The 24,287-nt window shown below is 40.5% G+C and overlaps 1 protein-coding gene across 8 annotated transcripts in view; it reads right to left on the bottom strand.

The window, feature by feature from the left end:
* The window catches only part of FAM222B (family with sequence similarity 222 member B), a 75,462-nt gene that overhangs the window by 38,194 nt on the left and 12,981 nt on the right, over positions 1-24,287 (bottom strand). The window contains exon 1 of one of the 8 annotated variants that reach the window (XM_059047318.2): positions 1,195-1,461. The exons of 6 other annotated variants lie outside the window; for them this stretch is intronic. The gene's annotated coding sequence lies outside the window, so the exon portion shown is untranslated. Of the gene's footprint in view, positions 1-1,194; positions 1,462-24,287 lie in introns of those variants that run through there. One more of the 8 variants, XM_059047315.2, reaches the window with a different exon arrangement.

Here is a 24,287-nt window from a genome sequence, read left to right as displayed (position 1 = left end):
CTCCAGCATATCAATTCTATCTTCAAAACTGAATTCCAGTTAGAACAATTTCTGGAAACTGAACCTGGATTACAAGACTGAACTCTCAATCATTTCAATTAATACTTACCAAATGGCTGCCAAAAAACCTGATATTCCTCACTTTTGGCATTCTAGCTCTTTGCTAATCAACATTAAGATAAATCTGGTCCAAACAAGTTTACCATGAACACTGCCACTCAACACACACACACACACACACACACACACACACCTTCCCTTTGTTTCTATCATAAATTTTGGGTTTTCTATCTTCAACTGATAACTTTCCTCTCAATTAAAAACCTATAAAGAGGTTCCTAATTTTGGCTGAAGATGAGCTGTCCTTCAGAAAAAAGGGATGCATACATTGTAGAAGCAAAGGAACTCAAGACATACATATAAATTGTAATGATACAGCCACACGAATTCATGGGGGGGCGCTTTAAAAAATAAATGAATTAAACAAAATTCATCGGGATTTGTTTAAAGTTTGGTTTTTGATGACAGAAACTAATCCCTCTGAGAGTCTGTTTATGAGAAATATACAGATGGAGAAAAAGATAAGACTTTTAAGTTTCAGTAACGGCAAGGTAAGTTTGCTTGCTCTAGCTAGGTTTCTCCAACAGGGCTGAGTGCTACACAAAGCCGGTAACACTGTACTCGGGGAGAGACTTCAGCAGTTAATCGCTAACAACTATCAGGATTTCCTTTAACCACCATCTGACGGGGGCTGATCCCTCTTTCCACTAGCACCTCCTTCCTTTTCAGATTGTTTTTGCTGATTAAGGCAGTCCCAAGTAGGAAAATGGTGAAGACAGCCTTAATGGACACGGATGCAGAACAGTTCCAAAAACCCACTCCTATCCTAACCTGCTTTTTTTTTTTTTTTGGTTTACTGCATCAGATGCCACACAAGAAAGGGCTCCTCTATTTTCTTCTGTTCATTTTACTACGCGACCGACATCGACACATCAGTAAAAAGAGATGAGAGTCCTGAATCTCCTTACCCTGCTGGCACGGGTGAGATGAAGGGAGGGAAAGAAGAATGAAGGGTAGAATTAGAAAATCAAAATAAACTGATTAGATGGGGGCTCTTACTTCCCATTCCATTTCCCCTTTTCTCAAAAGGTTAAGTCGGCTGAAGTCGGGGTTGGTTAGAAAAAGCACACACACCTTGAGCCCTGGAAGGGAGGGAGGTGAGGTTCGCTCCGCAGCGCTGGTGGGGCTCCGGGCTCCGCCCCGCCTGCCTGGGGCAGCTCAGCCCTCCTCGCCCGAGCCCCGGGAGGATGGAAGAGAAGGGGTTTCTAGCTGTCTTGGCAGGGGGAGGGGGAGGCGGCTGCTCCGGGTGCCAGGCTCTCTGAGCGAAGCACTCCGCGGCGCGCCGACACCCCCTCCCCCAGCCGGCTACCGCTCGCTCCCCCTTCGCCGCCGGAAGCCAGCCCCGCCCCCTCAACTCCATCCCGGCCCTTCTCGAGTCCCCTCCAGTCCGCACAGCCAATGGCGAGCCAGGGAGCCAGCGGAGCGACTCACCAAACAGCCAACTGAGGAGGCCCACTGGGAGGTCAGCCGCCCAGGATAGGCCAGCTACCCGCGGCCCCGGCCCTGGCACGGCTCCTCTTTGTTAGAGCTGCCCCCATCTCTCCAGGCCCCCACCCCGAAGCCTGCAGCCCGGCATCCCGGATGGGCCAGGTGATGCGGCGCCCCTTCTCCTGCTCCCCCGCCCACGCCCTGCCTGGGCACTAGGAGTGACCCCCATCCAGGCAGTACCTCCCAGAGTGCATCAGACTTCCACAGCAATAGCCATCCGGAGACACCTGAGAGTAGAAAGATGCTCCCCAGGCCTCTCTGCCTCGCCCTTCTTTTCTCAGACTAATCAACTGCACTCCCTCCTAACAGTGCATAGATTTAGGTTTGCATATTAGATCAGCTGCACACATCAATCCACCCTGTCTGAAACTCCTGCTTCCCGTGACGCAGAAATTAAGGGGGGAGGGGGGCGCATATTGGGAAGGGATTTATCTGGAAGTTGGTGCGCTGGGAGAAGGAATACATCAAATCATCTGCAACAAACAAAACGCCAAACACACACACACACAGTTGGATCCAACCCAGCTCAGATACAAGCTATCTACATTCAATTAAACCCAAGCTAACCACTCCCTTAGCAGGTTTCAGTACAATTAGGAAACAAACATCTAAGTCTTCTTCAAGCCATACACCCAATATTAGAAAAAACTCTCAGGAACTGCCAGACCTCCGCATAACTGGCAGGTTGCATCAACACTTCAATCACTAACGTCAATGTTAAGGGCCTAACACTGGGGGGATGGAATATGCTAAAGACTGTCGAATATTTTCTTAGGTATAGTGGTGAAGCAGTAGTAGGGGTTCATTTAAGAAAAACAAAGTGGGGATGGGGAAGGCAAGTTATTACCTACACGGTCATTTTTGTCCACAAAGTTCTTGCAACTAATGTTAAGTGTCTACCTCACACTACAATCCCACTTAGTTCCCAAGTGCTACTACAATTTTTAAAAAACAACAACAAAACACTTTAAAATTAAGTAGCCTTTTCTTATGTGGAGCCCAAAGCATTTCATATATATATATATATATATATATATATATATATATATATATAAATAACCTCAGTGTTCTGGGAAGATGGAAAAGGAATTGTGTGACACGCCCATTTAAAAGCCAGCTCTTTTTTCTAACCCAAATTAAAAGGCTTGGGCTTAAACAGATTTATGGAGGAACTTCATTGCTGTCTCACAGACTAGGTTCCAGATAAAAAGAACCAAACGTGAAAATTTTATTTTAAATACTGCCCACAAAAGTCTCCCAAATTAGCTAACGAGTCCATTCCCTTCCCAAATACATCTGACCTAAACAGAAATCCTCAAAAGCACAAAAGCAGTTACAACTCTCCATATCATTTAGCAACTCTCTGGCATTTTCCATATTAAAATAACTAAACAACACTTCAAGAAATTACTGTTTTAAATAGCTGACCTAAAAGCTACTCTTGATGACTAAGGTAAACAGCTGTGTCAGTACTTTCCTTCAAATTCTAGCCTTCTTGAAAAAGGCAATTTTTCTCTCTTTAAGGATTAAATAGAAACTAAGATTTAGGGAATTCCCTGGTGGTCCAGTGGTTAGGACTCCATGCTCTCTCAATGCCAAGGGCCTGGGTTCAATCCCTGGTCAGAGAACTAAAATCCCACAAGCCACACTGCGTGGCCAAAAAAAAAGAATCCTTCCAAGATCACTCATAAGCCCATTAATTTGCCAAGACATCAAAAACAAACAAATAAACATGCCAGTCTCACCATTATCACAAATGTTCTTGACAATTAGGTAATTCAGACAAAACTTCTAATATCCTCTTCTAAAATACAAATGAGGAACTCAGGGTATTTTGAATACCTTAACTAAAATTAAAAAATCAAATTTATCTTCATCTACACAGTCCAAGAAAACAGAGAGGAATTACAACTGTTTAACACAAGATCACAGGGGAAGCCCAAAACACTTCCTCCTAAAGAGGAACTCAAGTCCAGTTTCTTTTCATGCCCCTCAAATATACTCTATCTTATTACCACTACCCTAACAGAGACCCTTACTACCTCTGTGGGGGAAACTATAACTTCTTTCTAGCCTCCCTAATTCCACATAGCACTACTTTCACATCCATTTGCTCTTCTCCTTAAGAACTACAGAAACAGTTCAATTTATTGCACATTTACTAGGTGCAAGCCCCTGTGTCAAGGGGGAAAAAAATGTATATATATATATATATACACACACACATAAAATAGATAAATAACAAGGATTTACTGTATATTACAGAGAACTATATTCAATATATTGTAATAAGTTATAATGGAAAAGAATCTGAAAAAAATACATATAAATGAATCACTGCTGTACACCTGAAAAATATTGTAAGTCAACTATACTTCAGTTTAAAAATATATACATAATAAATAATTATGATTTTATCATCATGATAAACCTATGAAATAGATATTTCCCCCATTTTTACAGACAAAGAAACTGAGGTCCAGAGAGGCTGAACAATCTGCTCTAGGTCACAAAGGTGGTAAATGGAAAAGTCAATTTTAGAAGTTGAGTATTCCTGGCTCCAAGTCTAATACTCCTATCCACTAAGCTCTACTACTGTGGCTGTCTGGTGCCTATGCCATCCAACCAAGCTTCCACTCTGGCTATTGTATGTTCCACAATCTGGTACTATCCTATGTTATCAAACTTACTCTCCACCTTTCCTCAGCAGTTTACCCCCATAGCAGACAAACCGATCTGCTTGCTCACTGTCTGTGTATCTTCCATTTCTACTTTCTTGCCATGACTTGTACTGTTATAACCATTCCTTTTAAATCCTACCCATTCTTCAAGGCTCAGCTCAAATTCCACCTCTCTTGTGGAGCCTTCTTTAATGCTGTCAGCAATAATTCCTTTTCTGAATCACTACTACACAATTTAGTACTTAACTGTTCTGTTGTCTAATATGTGCTTTGTCTTCCTAATTTAGACTGTAAGTCAAGGCTTATATTACACTTGTCTTTGTATCTTCTCCTTTCCCAATTTTGCACAGTAAGTCATACATAGTAAAGTTCTCTATAAATATTTAGACCAGTAAACATTACAGCAAAAGAATGGTCCAAATCACTAAATGACCCAAGTTCTCATAACAGCCACCAAAGTTGAAATCATTAACAACTTCATTCATTTTCAAGATAGAACAAATAACCAAATTCTAACTCTGCCAGTACTGACCAAGGACTTATCCACTCTGTGCTTCAATAATATCATGGACAAATTGCTAGGAGGGGATTCAAGAAGGCTGGTAATGTTTCTTGATCTGAGAACTAGTTACATAAGTATGTTCAATTTGTGAAAATTCATTAAGCTGTATACTTAACGTGCACTTTCCTATACATATATTTTATCTCAATAAAAAGTTTTAAAACATCAAGTTTCAGATTGTATTATAAGATAAACATATCTATTTTTAAGCACATATGAATATTATATATATGTCTGTAGGTCCAAGAAAATATCTGGAAGTATATTCACCAATCTGTCAACAATAGTAACCACTGAGAGGAGGAAAAGAGAGGTATGGAGGAATGAAGGAGAAAAAATTTTTATATTTGTTTTACTCAATTTTTTAAAAGATAAAAAACATGCATTAATTTTGTAATTTTAATAGATTAGCTGAGTAGTAGAATTACAAATTATTATTTTTGTAATTTTTAAACTTTCTGTGTTGAACATGCCTTACATTCATAATCAGCAAAAGATATTAAAACACAAAACAAACATACTATCTCTCAGAAACAGAAGGAAAAGATCAATGGGTTGGATTGAAAACTAGTTTAGGTAACATCCATCTAGTCTGATCATTGTTTGCACTTCAATATTTCTTGAGTACTCTATTTTGCAAATTTCCCAAATGACATTTTTAACAAGCAAAAAAACCCCAAAAAGGTGCCTTTGATGCTTAATTTACTCAAATCAAATATACAGTTTTCAGCAGAACCAGATAACAAAAATAAAACAATAACAATGATCTATTCTGAACCTAAGCTAAACACTACTAAAAAGGCATTTTCCAAATCAAAACTACAAGGTACCAACTCACACCAGTCAGAATAGTCATCATTAAAAAGTCTACAAATAACAAATGCTGGAGAGGGTGTGGAGAAAAGGGAACCCTCTTGCAGTGTTGGTGGAAATGTAAATTGATACAGCCACTATGGAGAACAGTATGGGGAGGTTCCTCAAAAAACTAAAAATAGAATTACCATATGATCCAGAAACCCCACTCCTGCACACATATCCAGACAAAACTATAATTTGGAAAGATACCTGCACCCCACCCCCCATGTTCGTAGCAGCACTATTTACAATAGCCAAGACATGGACGCAACCTAAATGTCCATCAAGAGATAAATGGATAAAGAAGATGTGGTATATATAAACAATTGAATGCTACTCAGCCAGAAAAAAATGAAATAATGCCATCTGCAGCAATGAAGATGGACCTAGAGATTATCATACTAAGTGAAATAAATCAGAAGCGGGGGGCGGGGGGGGATGAATTCAGAGACTGGGATTGACATATACTGATACTATGTATAAAATAGATAACTAATGAGAACCTACTTTAGCACAGGGAACTCCACTCAATGCTCTGTGGTGACCTAAACGGGAAGGAAATCCAAAAAAGAGGGGATATATGTATACATATAGCTGATTCACTTTGCTGTACAGTAGAAAGTAACACAACATTGTAAAGCAACTGTACTCCAGTAAAAATTAAAAAAACAAAAGCAACAAATACCACATGATGTGACTTATATGTGGAATCTAAAATATGCACAAATGAACTTATTTACAAAACAGAAACAGACTCACAGACATAGAGAACAGACTTTTGGTTACCAAGGGGGAGGGGGGTGGGGGAGGGAGGGATTGGGAGTTTGGGATTAGCAGATGCAAACTATTATATATAGATTGGATAAACCACAAGGTCCTACTGTATAGCACAGGGAACTATATCCAATATCCTGTAATAAAGCATAATGGCAAAGAAAAAATAAAACTTTAGTGTTAAAAAATAAGTAAATAATAAAATAAAATAAAAAGGCAGTTTCCCCATAAAGACCCACTAGTGACATTTTACAAAATTCAAACACCCAAGAGACAGAACACAGACTTTGATGAGGAAATTTATTATTCACTAGACTTAAAGAGAACAACAGTTCTGAAAGAACAAGTGTGAAAACTTGGGGGGGAAAAAAGAAAAAAGGCAATGCCTTGACTATTATTTCAATGTAGCAAGGTATTCTTTTAACCTTTTTTTTAACTGGCTGCACTTTCTCTTTCAGGCACTAGAGGGAAGTATAAAATCCATTCACTCTATCTTTGGGAATTCAATTCATTCATTCATTCACTCACATCACCACGTATTTACTGCATTACTACATACCAGGAACTTCATTAGACCCCAGAGACAAAAAGATGAATAAGCTACAAATCTGTCTTTAAGGTGTTTGGTCTAGTGAAGGGAGACACCAGTTTGAAAAAACAAGGCAAACTACAACAAAGAATGCACATGAGAACCAAACCCCAACTTTTGCAAGACTGTGGGTTTGGGGCAGGACAGTTTGGCTGAGGGAGAAAAAAACATGTGTCCATATAAAAATTCATCCTAGACAAACCAGCTTATCAAAACTGGCTTATTCTCCTATTTACAATTTTCCCACCTTAATCTAAATGGAAATAGCTTCACTTAGAAGGTATCTTTAAACTATTATCTATAGAAAGTACAGGAGTGAAGCATTAACGTGTGGAAGATTTGCTAAAATATCTAGTTGGCTAGGTTTCAAAATCAATTGTACACAGTTTAAAAAGCATGAAGGTAACAGATACAATTGGAGTTAAGACTGCTTACATGATAATAAAAATTCTCATTTGAGATCAGGATAAATTACACTTCACCCCCCTGAAAAGAGCATGTCAAGGATCAATAAATAAGTATAAGTTTCCTAAATGTGCTCTCTCTTATGCAAATTATGTTTCCCAAGTTAGGAAACAGAGTACTCTGACAATTCACTTCCACCGATGCCTTTGAAAAGCCTCTGTAAAGGGACATCTTGGTTGGCAAATCATTTCCCCACCTAAATAATTCAAGCCTACATAGGAAAGATGAAGACTTTAACTGATAAAGCAGAATTAAAACTCAAAGTCACCAAAAGGGCAATGGAAACATTCGTGTGGTGTATTTTGCCCTAATCCTCAAAATGACTGTTGCATCTTTTGCTATGGTTTGGGATGTTTGGATTGTGTGTGTTGGGGGTGGAGAGCTGGAGAGAAGGAACTAGTTGTTAATTTCTCATACTGATGGAGTAGCACATGGTAGAAAAAGTAAAAGCCAACATCCTGAAAAAGTTTCACACACATACACAAAATGAGACAGCAAACTTGTGAATCAAGCATGATTTGGCATCTTTAAATGAAGAGCCAATTCCCTTCTAGTGCCAAAGCCAATGGCTTCTCCTGTAGATATAATGGCACAGTTCCTGAAAAAGCCCTGGACGCTGTTTCCCCACAATCCTATAATCTGTCAGAAGACAGAAAACAAAAAGAAGGCTCTGCCAGCCAGAAAAAGCAAATTATAACCAACACAGAGCCAACACTTTACTTCAGACAGAAGGAGCTTTTCTATGCATTTTTGGAAGGAAAGAGACAAAAGAAGCTTACCATTGCTCAAATAACCAAGGCAAACATTTTAACCAAATATCATCTTGGATAAGCATTTGATGCAATAGCCTGCTTTCTCATTTATACATAGCCTTAAATAGTATTTGCAACAAACTGGCCCACAAAATATGAAGAATTTTTACAAGTCAATAAGAAAAAGAAACAACCGAAGGGGAAATTTTCAAAGGGCATGAACTAGTTAGTAGTCACAGAAGAAATACATAAGATCAAGTATTACATATATTCCATACTGTTAGGAAGTAGTGGAAAGTGCCTTCTCCATACAGTCCTAAAGGTATTTTGGCTTGATAGTACTGCCAACTGTAAGCCTCCAGAATAAAAAGAACAATAACAAAAGATAAAGGTATCTCAAATCATGTTGTACACTTTAATATCTTACAATTTTATTAATCAATTATACCTTAATAAAGCTGGAAAAAATATACATTCCTAAAAGTATATGATAGAAGCTTTGTGAAATATTTACTCTGGAAAAGAAACAAGAAACAATTAAGTAGAATGGATACAGGTCAACTGCAAATCAAACCCAAAGGAACTAAAATAAGAATTTAAGATGAACCTTTACCTATGAACTTGAAGCCGATCCCTGAGTCTACAACGAGCAAGGCAGATGATGGCAGCAAATAACAGAAAGCCTAAATACAACCACAAATGTAAAGCATCTCCAAGAAAGAAAGCTTACTCCACTGTCTTTGCTGTAGAAGCAGACCATTCAGGGACCCCCTTTCCAGTCACCAAATGCAAAAATAAAGTGAATAATGCCTGGGTGAGGCAAAAACAAGTACAGTCTTCCCATCAAAGAGGAAAAGAAACCTAAACCTTTCACTTGTCCTTGATACAAAGAGGTAATGGATTGTGGAACTGAAATTCCAGAAAAAAGATTCAATTCCAACCTATGTAAAGCTAAGAACTTCATGTCACTCTGTTCTAAAATTAGCAATACACAGGTCTCCACTGAAAAAAATAATACGCAAGATCCCAACTGAGCTGTCAGCAGGGTAAAGTTCTGAGCACGTCAGCAGACTATTGCTTAACCATTTCCCTTATCGGTTTTAAACATCAAAAGAACCACATCCCAGTTTTCCTCTATTGTTAATGCTACTTTAGAGGCTGAGAAAAATTTAGTTCATCAGATTCAAATTTCAGGCATTTTCTAAGTACAATATAGGTAATGATGCCACCAATTCTATATTTAGACTCAGGTGTGGAACAAGGAGTGCTAGTTTTGCCTGAAATGACACTGTCTCTCTCTTTAAAGCCTAACTGCAACCATCACCTAAGCCTGCATTAAAATGTCTATATGGTGTTGCCTAAAATAAATTAAAATGCTTTTTCAATGATTTTTTTTTGAGTGGTTCTATTGACTGGCTGTGACACTTTAAATATAGATAATAAATCACCACCACCAGCCCTTTTTTTTTTTTTTTTTTTTTTTTTTTTTTTTTTTTTTTTTTTTTTTTTAAGAAATAGAGAAGCTTTTTATTTTCTTTGCCAGGCTAAGGGAAGACACAGTAGGCTAAGCCTCAAGAACTGTGCCACTCTCCTTAGAGAATCAGAGAAGATTTTATACGTGGGGCTCACAGTCAGGGTATATGATAAGGATCAAAGTGGTGAAGGTCTTGCATTTCTTTTCTTCTGAAAATTCATGGTCAAAGCTGGCATCAAGCAGCTCAGCAACTGGGTCTGTTGTCCCTGAAGTTATGGCCCGTGACCTTCTTTTGGAAATGAAGAGTGCTACAAGGGATTGTAGGGGGAGAAGAAATGCCAGTGCAAAGGGTAATTTGTATGGAGTCAGAGAGTAATCAGCTTTGGGAAGGACAAGTCTAGTTACAAGTGTTTGTTAGTAGTAACAGCTAAAGAATAACCAAGATTTCTTAAGTCTTTCAGGCCTGTTTATGTTGTTTCCCCAGCCTGTTCATTGTTTCCTTATTTTCCTTGTTTTTCAGAAACGTCTCCTTTCTATTTTTGCTTCAACATCTTTGCCAAAAATCAACTAACTAAATTGTGCAGGCCTATTTCTGAACGCTGGATTTTTGTTCCATTGTTCTATATGTTTAAACTTTTGCCACTCCCAAGTGTTTTGTTTTCTGTTTAAATCTTCAGATTAAGTATATAATTATTCTAACTTTGTTTTCCTTTTTAAGAAAGTGCTTAGCAAGGTAATGCCAGGTCTTTCACATTTTCGTACAAATTTTAGAATCAGCTTGTCATGTTCAACAGAAAAAAAGCCTAAAGGGTTTTGCATTGAAACTGCATTGAAAGTATAGACAATTTTTTGGAGAATTTACATTTTAACAATAACTGAGTCTTTCAATCCATTTACAAAATATATCATTCCACTTATTTGGACCTTCTTTAATTTCTCTCAACAATATTTTATAAGTTTTAGTGTAGAGATCTTTGTTTTCCTTGCTATATTTTTCTATTGTAAATGGAAGTTTTTAAAGTTTTTGCTTTGCATTTACTTGCTGTTAGTATATTCACATGGAAAATAGTTCTTTATCCACCAGCCCTTTAAACAGTCAGAATTTTAACTGCCATAGGGTGGCACTCACACCCTCACTTGAACCAAAAAGCCAAGATGGTAAAACCCTTGTGATAAGAAACCTCTAAAGTGATATAATAATAAACCTTTAGGAAATAGTCTCTTTAATAAAAAGTTGTCTCATTATGGTTCCATAATTGTTACACTCCAGAAATTAGGATAGCAATCTTTTCCCAAATCCTGAGCTATTTTTTTCTGCAAATAGTATTTATAAAAATATATCACCGGGGGCTTCCCTGGTGGCGCAGTGGTTGAGAGTCTGCCTGCCGATGCAGGGGACACGGGTTCAAGCCCTGGTCCGGGAAGATCCCGCATGCCGCAGAGCAACTAAGCCCGTGCGCCACAATTACTGAGCCTGCTCTCTAGAGCCCGCGAGCCACAACTACGGAAGCCCGCGCGCCTAGAGCCGGTGCTCCGCAACAAGAGAAGCCCCCGCAATGAGAAGCCCGTGCACCTCAACGAAGAGTAGTCCCAGCTCGCCGCAACTTGAGAAAGCCCACATGCAGCAATGAAGACCCAACGCAGCCAAAAATAAAATAAATGATTTTTTAAAAATATATATATATCACTTTTCTCAAAAGGAACTTAAGGGCTCTAAGAGACAGCATATTACTAATTTTCACAACATCCCAATAAAAAACTATTATTTAGCATTTATATCACACTTTAACTTGCAAAAGTGTTTTATAATTATTTTCAATAGTAGTCATGCCTCACAACCACCCACTGAGCTAAACTGGTCCTGTTATCCTCATTTGACAGCTGAGAAAACTGATGTATCATAAAGCCAAGGTCAAGCCAGTCTGCTTTTCCAAGACCAGGGACCTGATCCTTAAATACAGTCTCATTCACTCACCAATGTATGTGTATTGTTCATAACCCTAGTTAAACTAGGGGGGGTTTTGGTTTTTTTTTTTTAAATAAATTTATTTTATTTATTTTTGGCTGTGTTGGGTCTTTGTTGCTGCGTGCAGGCCTTCTCTAGCTGTGGCAAGCGGGGGCTACTCTTCATTGCAGTGCACGGGCCTCTCATTGCAGTGGCCTCTCTTGTTGCGGAGCACGGGCTCTAGACATGTGGGCTTCAGTAGTTGTGGCATGCGGGCTCAGCAGTTGTAGCTCGCGGGCTCCAGACAGTAGGCTCAGTAGTTGTGGTGCACGGGCCTAGTTGCTCCGCAGCATGTGGGATCCTCCCGGACCAGGGCTCGAACCTGTGTCCCCTGCATTGGCAGGCGGATTTTTAACCACTGCGCCACCAGGGAAGCCCCTAAGCTAGGTTTTGACAGAACAGTAATCTACCTAAAATGATGGTACAAAAACATTAAGATTATAATGCTTTGAAAAATATATATAACCACATTGGAATACAAATAGGTAAGAATTTAGTAACAATGACACAGGAAGTTTTTAGAAATAGGCTTCCAAAACCTCGCTGTCATCAGACGAAAATGAAATGCTTTTCATCTCATTTGCTCCCTCCAACCACTACAATCAGACATCTACCTCCACCAGTCCAATGAGTAGTTCTACGCAAGATCACCAGTAATCTCTAGGTTGCCAAATCCCACAGGTACTTCTCTGCTCTTATCTGAGACAGCAAAACAATACACTCCCTTCTTTAAATGTTCTTTACTTGCCTTCCATAACATCATTTTTCCTGGTTTTCCTCCTACCTCACTGGCTGCACCTTCTCTGTCAGACCTCTCTTCTCTAGACACAAACCATTCTAGATGACCTCCTGATTGAATTCCATGATTTCAACTTCTATCTACACATTGATGATCTCCAAGTCTACAATTCCAGCCCAAACTTCTCCCTGGAATGCCAGGCTTTTCTACCCAACTATCTTACAGCTCCAGTTGGCTGTCGAACAAGCAGCTCGAACTCGACATGACCAAAACAGAATTCTTGATAAATATGTTCTGCCACAGTCTTACCCATCTCAATAAATATAATCACCATTTATACACAGTAACCAGAGTATCTTTTTAATTACAAATCAACTCACATCATATCCCTGCTTAAAAGCTTCCAAAGGAAGCACACTACCCTAGCTTTCATGTCATATGGCCTCTGTCTTCTTCTTGCATCACTCTCCCTCTCACCAACCATATTCAAGACATTGGTCTTTTTCCTGTTCTTCCAACATACGGAGTTCATTCCTCCTTAGTTTTGCACTGGAATGTTTGATCTGCTAATCCTTGTATCCTCCTGGATCTTAAATGCCATACCCCCAGAGAGATATTCCTTATTCTCCCAATCTAAAGTAGCTATCCATTCATCCTCTAATACATCATTCTATTTTAATGCTCTGCAACTGATTTTTTAAAAGTTGTTTGTTGTCTGTTTACCCTCACTAGAACATAAGCTCCATAGGAACAGAAACTTTGTTTACCAGAGAATTGTTAGCTCCCAACACATACTAGAAACTCAATAGATTTGGCAGGCTTAGTTGTTAGGTGCTGCTGAACTTAAAAGGGTAAAAAAGACATAACTCCTATCCACAAAGAGCTCACAATCCAGTTGAGGAAACAAAACATTAGAATAATAAGTGTAATGCTAACAGGATACTAAAATATCAGAGCAGCCCAGAAGCAAGAGTGATTAATTCTGACTTGGAAACTAGGGAGACTTCACAGAAGAAATGAACTATGAGCTAAATCCTAAAGATCAATCAGGAGATTCACTAGATTATTGGTTATGTCTGTCTGCCTGTTTTGGAAGTGTCCTTGGAGGGAAAGAAAACAGCCTGAGCAAAAACACAATGAGGAAAGGAGGAAGGAAGATGGAATCAAGCACGTGCTATGTATCAGGCACTGTGGGTAATGAAGGGTTTGAAAGGGAAAGCACATAAGTAGGCTCAGAACTTAGGAAGATCACTCTTGTGGCAATGTGGTGGATCAAGTGAAGGATGATAAGACCTGAGGCATACAGACCAGTTACTGCAACGGTCCAAGTGAGAAATGAAAACGGTCTAATCCAAGACTTCAGCAATATGGCTGGAAAGGAAACGGCAGGTTTAGGAGACCTTAAAGGTTAAAATCAGACCTAGGTATCAACCAGATATGAGTGATGAAGAAGGAAGAAACAAGGTCAAGTCCAAAGTTTTTGATTTAGGCAATTGTGCGGCTGTTAATACCATTCAATTAGGCAGGAAATCTAGAATGTTTAGATTTTGTGGGGAAGACAATGAATTCTATGATGCTATGCAATGTCTAGGTGGGTTTTGGAAATATAGGCCTGGATTCTAGGAGGGAAGGAGGGATGGCGCAGGGGAGAGAAAGAGAGAGAGATTTGAGTTAAACCTAGACATCTGGAGAATTTGTCTGTGTGTGCAGTGAATTACATCACCTGTGAAAAGAAAAAATAAAGACAGAAAGACTAAAGATTCGGCTGAAAGAGAAACAGTGACACAAGGTCACAGAGGATTACAGTATAGTGAAGAAAGGAAAGGCCAACATGAATATAGTAAACTCTACAGGTGTGGAAGAAAGAAGTAAAGATAATTTCCACTTGATAGCCTTTGAGAGAAAGGTGGGGGAGAGAGTAACATCAAAGGATTAGAAATTAATGATTTACCAAGAATAGGCAAATATTTAGGTGAGATATGGAAGCCTAATTGGATACCCAACAATCCCCTACTAAGAGGAAAGATCTTATTTTATCTAAATAAAAGTTCTTACTTAGAAATTTGAGCTCTGATGGAAAACCAGAGTATTTGTGGAAAAAAAGGGAAGAGAAGAGACATGATCCAGAAACACTAGCAAATAGTTCAAATTATCTCTCACCAAAAAAGCAGTAGCAAAGGGAAGAGGATGGATGCCCAGCAGAGGGGTGCACCAGGTCTTCATTGTGGCTGTGCCAGGTCTTTGCTGTGGCACGCGGGATCTTCGTTGTGGCATGCGGGATATAGTTCCCTGACCAGCCATCAAACCCAGGCCCCCTGCACTGGGAGCACCGGGTCTTACCCACTGGACCACGAGAGAAGTCCCCTCATTATGTATCTTTTAAAGTATTTAAAATATATTCTAAAAAGAAATTAAGTTTAAAAATTCAAATATTTAAGAAGTTACATTTCTGGAATTCTTTAATGTCTTTAAAGACTTCTTTAGGGGCTTTCCTGGTGGCACAGTGGTTGAGAGTCCACCTGCCGATGCAGAGGACACAGGTTCATGCCCCAGTCCAGGAAGATCCCACATGCCTCAGAGCGGCTGGGCCCGTGAGCCATGGCCGCTGAGCCTGCGCGTCCATAGCCTGTGCTCCACAACAGAAGAGGCCACAACAGTGAGAGGCCTGTGTATGGAAGGGAAAAAAAAGACTTCTTTAAAATCTTCTTTAAAGTCTTCTACCCTTAGACTTTCTTTCTGAAAATTTTTACACAGGGACTTCCCTGGTGGCACAGTGGTTAAGAATCCGCCTGCCAATGCAGGGGACACGGGTTCGAGCCCTGGTCCGGGAAGATCCCACATGCCATGGAGCAACTAAGCCCGTGCACCACAACTACTGAGCCTGTGCTCTAGAGCCCGCAAGCCACAACTACTGAGGCCACATGCCACAACTACTGATGCCCGTGTGCCTAGAGCCCCCGCTGGGCAACAAGAGAAGCCACCGCAATGAGAAGCCCACACACCACAACGAAGAGTAGACCCTGAGAAAGCCCGTGCACAGTAATGAAGACCCAATGCAGCCATAAATAAATAAATAAATAAAAATTTTACAAAGTAGAATTCATTTTATAGTGTTCAGTTCTAAGAGTTCTCATAAATTCATAAAGTCATAAAACTATAACCACAAACACGGTACAGAACAGTTCTATCACCTCCCCAAAATATCCTCATGCTACCCCTTTGTAGTCAAACACTTCAGCTACCCTTAACCCAAGGCAATCATTGATCTGTTCTCCATCATCCCTACAGTTTTGAGTTTTCCAGAATGTCATATAAATTCAATCATGTAGTGAGTAGTTTTTTTAAAATTGAAGTATAGCTGATTTACAAAGTTGTGTTAGTTCCAGGTGTACAACAAAGTGACTCAGTTACATATATATATATATATATATGATATATATATATACATATATACACAAACACACACATATATACAATCTCTTTCAGATTCTTTTCCATTATAGTTTAAGATATTGAATATAGTTCCCTGTACTATACAGGAGGTCCTGGTTGTAGAGAGTAGCCTTCTGAGTATGGCTTCTTTCACTTACCATGATGCATATGAGATTCATTCATGTTATTACATATATGAATAGTTCCTTTTCGTTGCTGAGTAGTATTCCATTGTATGGATATATCACAGTTGGTTTTTCCATTCCAAAGTTGAGGGACATTCAGGTTGTTTCCAGTTTTGGGTGAGTACCAATAAAGCTGCTATAAATATTCACATACAGGTTTTTGTGTCAGAGGTTGTCATTTCATTTGGGTAAACACCTGGGTCATATGGTTAAGTGTATGTTTTACTTTATAAGAAACCACCACAGTGTTTTCCAAAGTTCCAATTGTTCCACATCCTCATCAGTCCATAATCTAGACAGTTTTCTTTTGTTGTTTTTTAGTCATTCTAATGGCATATCTCATTATGATTTTAATTTGCATTTTTCTAATGACTAAGATGTTGAGGACATTTTCATGAGCTTATTTGCCATCCATGTATCTTCTCTGGTGAAGTCATTCAAATCTCTCACCCATATTTTTTTTTTTTTTTTTTTTTTGCGGTACGTGGGCCTCTCACTGTTGTGGCCTCTCCCGTCGCGAAGCACAGGCTCCAGACGCGCAGGCTCAGCAGCCATGGCTCACGGGCCCAGCCGCTCTGCGGCATGTGGTATCTTCCCGGACTAGGGCATGAACCCGTGTCCCCTGCATATCGGCAGTGGGGCTCTCAACCACTGCACCACCAGGGAAGCCCCACCCATTTTTTAAATGGTGTCATTTGCTTTTCTTCTTGATGAGTTTTGAGCTCTTTATACATTCTATATACAGTTCCTATCTTGATATATGACTTGCAAATACTTTCTCCCAGTCTGTGTCTTGGCTTTTGCAGAGTAAAAGTTTTAAATTTTGATGAAGCCCAATTTATTCTTTTATGGATCTTGCCTTTGGTACTGTATCTAAGAACTCTTTGTCTAACTCAAGGTAACAAGGATTTTCTCCTGTTTCATTCTAAATATTTTATAGTTTTCCATTTTACATTTAGGTCTGTGATTGATCTTGAGTTAATTTTTACATAAGGTGTGAAGTGTAGGTTGAGGTTCTTTTTTGCTTTTTTTGTATATAGATATCTAGTTGTTCCAATGACTAGCCGTTGAGAAAACTATCCTTTCTCCGTTGACTTGCCTTTGCACCTCCATCAAAAATCAAACAGCCCTATTTAATAGTGTGGGTCTGGGCTTCCCTGGTGGCGCAGTGGTTGAGAATCCGCCTGCCGATGCAGGAGACACGGGTTCGTGCCCTGGTCCGGGAAGATCCCACATGCCGCGGAGCAACTAAGCCCGTGAGCCATGGCTGCTAGGCCTGCGTGTCCGGAGCCTGTGCTCCGCAACGGGAGAGGCCACAACAGTGAGAGGCCCGCATACCGCAAAAAATAAAAAAAAAAAAAAAAAAAATAATAATAATAGTGTGGGTCTATTTCTCGATTATCTATTCTGTTCATTGATCTATGTAGCTATCCTTTTGCCAATACCACACTGTCTTGGTTACCATAGTTCTCCAGTAAGTCTTGAAATCAGGTAGTATGAGTCTTCCAACTTTGTTAACCTTTTTCAAAATTGTTTTGGCTATTTTGGTCCCATATAAATTTTAGAATTAACTTGTCAAGGATTTTTTAAGCTTGCCCGAAAGTGTCTACTTATAGATGGAAATTGGCTGCCTAAGTGAACCTTAAGAAAGATGATAGGGCCTCCCTGGTGGCGCAGTGGTTGAGAGTCCGCCTGCCGATTCAGGGGACACGGGTTCGTGCCCCGGTCCGGGAAGATCCCACATGTTGTGGAGCAGCTGGGCCCGTGAGCCATGGCCGCTGAGCCTGCGCGTCCGGAGCCTGTGCTCCGCAAAGGGAGAGGCCGCAACAGTGAGAGGCCCGCCTAGCACAAAAAAAAAAAAAAAAAAAAAAAAAAAAAAAAAAAAAAAAGAAAGAAAGAAAGATGATAGGGGTACGGGCTTCGCTGGTGGCCCAGTGGTTGAGAATCCACCTGCCAATGCAGGGTACACGGGTTCGAGCCCTGGTCCAGTAGGATCCCACATGCTGCAGAGCAACTAAGCCCGTGCACCACAACTACTGAGCCTGCAAGCCACAACTACGGAGCCCGCAAGCCACAACTACTGAAGCCCACGCACCTAGAGCCTGTGCTCCGCAACAAGAGAAGCCACCGCAATGAGAAGCCCACGCACCACAATGAAGAGTAGCCCCACTCCCCACAACTAGAGAAAGCCCACGTGCAGCAACAAAGACCCAACGCAGCCAAAAATAAATAAATAATTTTTTTTTTTTTTTAAAAAAAGGAAAGATCTTCAATGAATACATGAAGAAATGGAGGGCAAACCTATAGGGTAAACGATAAATAGTAGACATATGAAATCATTCTGTGTGGACCTATCTGGATACTGTTTGACACAAACAGTTGAAAAATTATTGAGATAATTAGGGAAATGTGAAAACTAACTGGATAACTGATGCTGTTAAGAAATGCCTGTTAATTTTTTGTGGGATTTCTTTTAGTCATTATCTTTTAGAGATATATACTGAAATATTTATTCATGAAATTATGATATCCTGGATTTTTTTTAAATGTACGTTAGTGGGTAGGGGGTACATAGATGAAACAAGACAGGCATGAGTTGACAATTATTGTAACAGAGTGATAAGGGTTCATTATACTGTTCTGTCTACTCTTGCATATATTTGAAACTTTCCATAATAAAGGGGTAAAAAGATAACGTGTCTACAGATTAATTTTCTTTTTAACATTAAATCCCCAAGGAAAGGGAGAAAAAGAAAAGTATGGGAAGCTAAGCCTTGAACCAAGTCAAGACCCTAGGGATGTCTGTGATTCCCAGCATTTGATTCTCCAGTCAAAGCCAGACATCCTGTTCAATGTCAATATTAAAAATGCTTAGATAAAATATACCAACAACTTTAAACACTCTGCAAATACCTTCCTTTCATAAAACATGCCTTTGCCTATATTTCAAAATCATGAACTTAAAAAAAAGCACCTAAATTATACCAAATTGTCCTTCCAAAAGGCAACAACAGCATGTATCTTTCACTTACCACCGGGCATACTTATTTCAGTGTTTTCAGTTATTATATAAATGGTGGAAAGCTGTGTGGTAGGAGAAGACTGCACAGAGTTAGTTGACTTGAGTTCCCAATCCCAACTCTGAACTAACCTGGTATCACTGATTCCAAATTATCCTGTGGTCTTCAAATCAAATCTTCTGAGGTTTTGGTTCATAAAAATCACCTAGCTTGGGACTTCCTTGGTGGCACAGTGGTTAAGAATCCACCTGTCAATGCAGGGGACACGGGTTCGAGCCCTGGTCCGGGAAGATCCCACATGCTTTGGAGAAACTAAGCCCGTGCGCCACAACTACTGAGCCTGCGTTCTAGAGCCTACGAGCCACAACTACTGAAGCCCGCACGCCTAGAGCCTGTGCTCCGCAACAGGAGAAGCCACTGCAGTGAAAAGCCCGTGCACCGCAACAAAGAGTAGCCCCCGCTGGTCACAACTAGAGAAAACCCGCGCACAGCAACGAAAACCCAACGCAGCCAAAAAAAAAATCACCTAGCTTCTAATCTGAAGTACTCAGTAGAACAGATTCCTTCCCCCCTCCCCCATATCTATAATGGAACCGATGTTAGAAAAGGCAGGTTTCAGGGCTTCCCTGGTGGCGCAATGGTTGAGAATCCGCCTGCCGATGCAGGGGACACGGGTTCGTGCCCCGGTCTGGGAAGATCCCATATGCCGCGGAGCGGCTGGGCCCATGAGCCATGGCCACTGAGCCTGCGCTCCGCAATGGGAGAGGCCACAACAGTGAGAGGTCCGCGTACCACAAAAAGAAAAAAAAAAGAAAAGAAAAGGCAGGTTTCAGGATTTCCCTGCTGGTCCAGTGGTTAAGAATCCGCCTTCCAATGCAGGGGACGCGGGTTGGATCCCTGGTCAGGGAACCAAGATCCCACATGCTGCGGGGCAACTGAACCTGCGCAACACAACTAGAGAGCCCGTGTGCCGCAACTACAGAGCCCACGCACCACAACTAGAGAGGAGCCCGTGTGCCACAACAAAGACCCAACACAGCCAAAAATAAAAAAGGAAGGAAGGAAGGAGAGAAAGAAAGAAAAAAGAAAGAAAGAAAAGGCAGTTTTCTAAGTCTGGTAAACCACTGAGAATAGGAAAAGAAAATGTACAGCTGATGTGCACACTAATTTCCTTTCATTGAAAAATTTACAAACTTATATATGCTTTTAAGCAGGAATGGTATCCTTATTTAATTAAGAGTAATACCATTCTTTCCACTAAGATGAGAAGTTTTGTGTTTTATTCTTGCTTGCAACCTAAAAGCTGCTAATTTAAGCCAAGTATGTAACACATTAAAAAATGTAAAAATAAGGATGAACTACTATTGAGAAAGTACTGAGTGCCACATTTCCATTAAGCCAATCCCTCCAGATGATGTGAATGAACAACTTATTAAGCAACTGGAACTTAGACTCACAGGGTCATCATGCTGGCTTTAACTATTACTTACACCCTAATGATTTCTAGATCTGCATCTCCATTCTAAACCTCTCTACCGAACTCTAGACCCAAATATCCAAAAGTCTATTGGACATTTGCTCCTGGATTTCCCAGACACCTCAAATCTAACATACCAAAATCAAACTCATTTTCCCGCAAATGTAACACCCTCTTATTCCTGTATTCCCTATCTTGTTTAATGACATCACCATCCACTTAGTTGCCCAAGCAAGGAATTTCAAATCCATCTTTGACAACTCCTTCTCCCTTACACACCCCCCAACATAAAGTCAATAAGATCCTTCTAGTCACTCTCCTAAAAAGCTCTTTAATCTGTCTACAATTCCATTACTACCACTGTAATTGAGATCTTCAATATCTCTCAAGCAACCATCACACGAGTCTCATAACGAACTGTCTCCCTGCAGCCAATTTCTCCTTTTAAAATCTAACTTCCACACTGTCAACAGTGTTAGATTACTTTTCTTTTTTTAAAATTTATTATATTGAAGGATAGTAGATTTACAATGTTGTGTTAATTTCTGCTATACAGCAAAGTGATTCAGTTGTACATATACATTCCTTTAAATATTCTTTACCATTATGGTTTATCACAGGATACAGGACCTTGCTGTTGATCCATCAGTGTTACTTTTCTTAAATAGTGATGTGAACTCTTCCATAGCATCTACAAAATAAAATTCAGACCCCTCACCAAGGTCATCCACAACTGGGCTCCAACGCATCTTTCACCTCACGTCCTTCTACTTCTTCCTCATACCCCATGATCTACGCACATTAAACCACTAGCCTGAGGGTCCATATTCTTATACCCTTGTGCAAGTTGTTCTTCGCACTTGAAACACTATCTTCTCCAATCCTTTTCTGTGAAGCAGCCAAATTGTATTCATTCCTCAAGACTCAATTGATTCTTCCTCCAGGAAGCATTTTCCAACCTTCCTTTCCCACCACCAGACAGAACCAGTGCTCCCATAGCTCTTAGTGAAGATCTCTATGACAGCACATACTGTATTGGTTCATAATTACATATTTGTCAGCCTTCAATTAAAATGTGAGCACCCTAGGGGACTTCCCTGGTGGCGCAGTGGTTAAGAATCCGCCTGCCAATGCAGGGGATCCAGGTTCGAACCCTGATCTGGGAAGATCCCACATGCTGCAGAGCAACTAGGCCCGTGAGCCACAACTACTGAGCCTGTGCTCTAGAACCCGGAGCCACAACTACTGAAGCCCGCACGCCTGGAGTCTGTGCTCCGCAACAAGAGAAGCCACCACAATGAGAAGCCCGCGCACCGCAATGAAGAGTAGCCCCCACTCGCCGCAACTAGAGAAAGCCCGCATAGCAACGAAGACCCAACGCAGCCAAAAATAAATAAATAAATAAATAAATATTTTTTTTTAAATGTGAGCACCCTAATGGACTTCCCTAGTGGTCCAGTGGTTAGTTAAGACTCCGCGCTTCCAACACGGAAGGGGGCACAGGTTCAATCCCTGGTGGGAGAACCAAGATCCCACATGCTGAGCAGCGTGCCCCAAAAATTAAAAAAAAAAAAAAAAAGTAAGCACCTTAAAAACAAGGATCATGTCATTCACATTTTAATTCTCAGTGCCTAGCACAACACCTAACACACAGTAGGCACTTCAATGTTTGCTGAATTTGACTGCTGAGGATCAACCCAAAAAATTTTCAATGAGACCAGAGTCCAAAAAGCTTAAGAGAGTACAGTTTTGCGGATTTCCCTGGTGGCACAGAGGGTAAGACTCTGTGCTCCCAATGCAGGGGGCCTGGGTTCGATCCCTGGTCAGGGAACTAGATCCCACATGCATGCCACAACTAAGGAGCCCATGTGCCATAACTAAGGAGCTGGTGAACTGCAACTAAGGAGCCTGCCTGCTGCAACTAAGACCCGGCACAACCAAATAAACAAATAAATACTTAAAAGAGAGAGAGAGTCAAGTTTTGGCTTACCAGTGAAAAGAAGACACTACAGAAATTCATGCTTATGCTATTTTTCGTTTTTCATAGTTTTCCCTACTAGCTTCAGGGTTAGTTACCAGAAAATTAGTAACTGAGTCTTTTTTTTTCTTTTCTTCTGAGTCTTTTAAGTCACTCCTTAAATGACCTATATTTTCCCATGAAACTGTACAATCCAGCACTGTACCAAACCACCATTTTATAACTGAGCTATCAAAACTGATAACATTACCCTCCTTGTATTAAATGCGTCTTTAATAAAGAAAATTTAGGGCTTCCCTGGTGGCGCAGTGGTTGAGAGTCCGCCTGCCGATGCAGGAGACACGGGTTCGTGCCCTGGTCCGGGAAGATCCCACATGCCGCGGAGCAACTAAGCCCGTGAGCCATGGCCGCTGGGCCTGTGCGTCCGGAGCCTGTGCTCCGCAGCGGGAGAGGCCACAGCAGTGAGAGGCCCGCATACCGCAAAAAAAAAAAAAAAAAAAAAAAAAACAACAACAAAGAAAATTTAGCATTTTTCCTCTCAAGTTGTATTCCTTTTCACTCTAAGTTACAAAGCTCTAAAAGGGACACAATCAAGACCTTGATAGGCAGTGAAAAGACAGAAATAGATATTAAACACTTCTCTGCTGAGAAAGCATTCACCTCACACCAAGAATACAGGGACTTCACACTTATCCCCTCTCTGGTCAGCTGTAAAGCTTCAGCCCTTCCCTTGGCCACTTCACTTCTCACACATACTCTCACTTCCCAATTTACTGTATTAGAATCATCTTTTTAGAGTTGTGATATTTCAGGAGTTTAAATCCAAGAATTAGGCTCATGTCTCTTCTGAAAATGTTCCAAGCTTCCTGTCCTGCTCTGCTGCATTATACAATGTTACTCTGCCAAAGCCTTAGCTCATTTCCTCCTCCTGCTTGTCCTGATATAGTGGTACACATCAATAATGCCCTCTCCTTTTCCATTTTCAGACTTTACTGTCTGTCTGGAATGCCCTATCTTCCATGTCCATCTGTGAGGGCCAATCATGCAGGTTCAATGCAGCAGAGGCCTTTACTGACGATATCTGAACCCAGCCCTTCCATCAACTCTCATAACAAGCTGTACCTTTCTCTAGTAGAGCACCACTTACTATACTCCATCAATTCTTTTTTTTTTTCCTTTGGCCATGTGGCATGCAGGATCTTAGTTCCCCGACCAGGGATCATACCATCATCCCCTGCAGTGGAAGCATGGAGTCTTCACCACTGTACCCCAGGGAAGTCTCTCCATCAATTCTAAGACACCCTTTTGTCCATCACATTTCTCTGAAAACAGGATACATCTTACAACTGATGGCATGCCAGTCTCATTAGCAGCATTTCTTCTTTCTTAGTGGTATGCAAAATAACTGTGAGCCTTACAATCATTAGCACCACAGATTTGATGAAATAGATATTGCATTCGATATAATTACTACGTATACTTCTGTTTCCTTCACTAGACTGTGAACTCCCAGAGGGCAAGGGCTATGTCATAATCATCTTTGACCAGTGATTTGGGCACAAAGAGATGTGTATCCAACAAACACTAGTAATAATTAGCATTCATTTAGCATTTACTAAGTATCAGGTACCATTCTAAACAGTTTACGTGTATAACCACATTTAACCCTCACAACAACTCTATGAAGTAAG

This window comes from Kogia breviceps, chromosome 19 (assembly GCF_026419965.1).
Source record: "Kogia breviceps isolate mKogBre1 chromosome 19, mKogBre1 haplotype 1, whole genome shotgun sequence".
In the NCBI taxonomy this organism is placed as follows: domain Eukaryota; kingdom Metazoa; phylum Chordata; class Mammalia; order Artiodactyla; family Physeteridae; genus Kogia; species Kogia breviceps.
The sequence above is the reverse complement of the archived record's forward strand: the minus strand, read 5'-3'. Positions and strand labels throughout refer to the sequence as shown.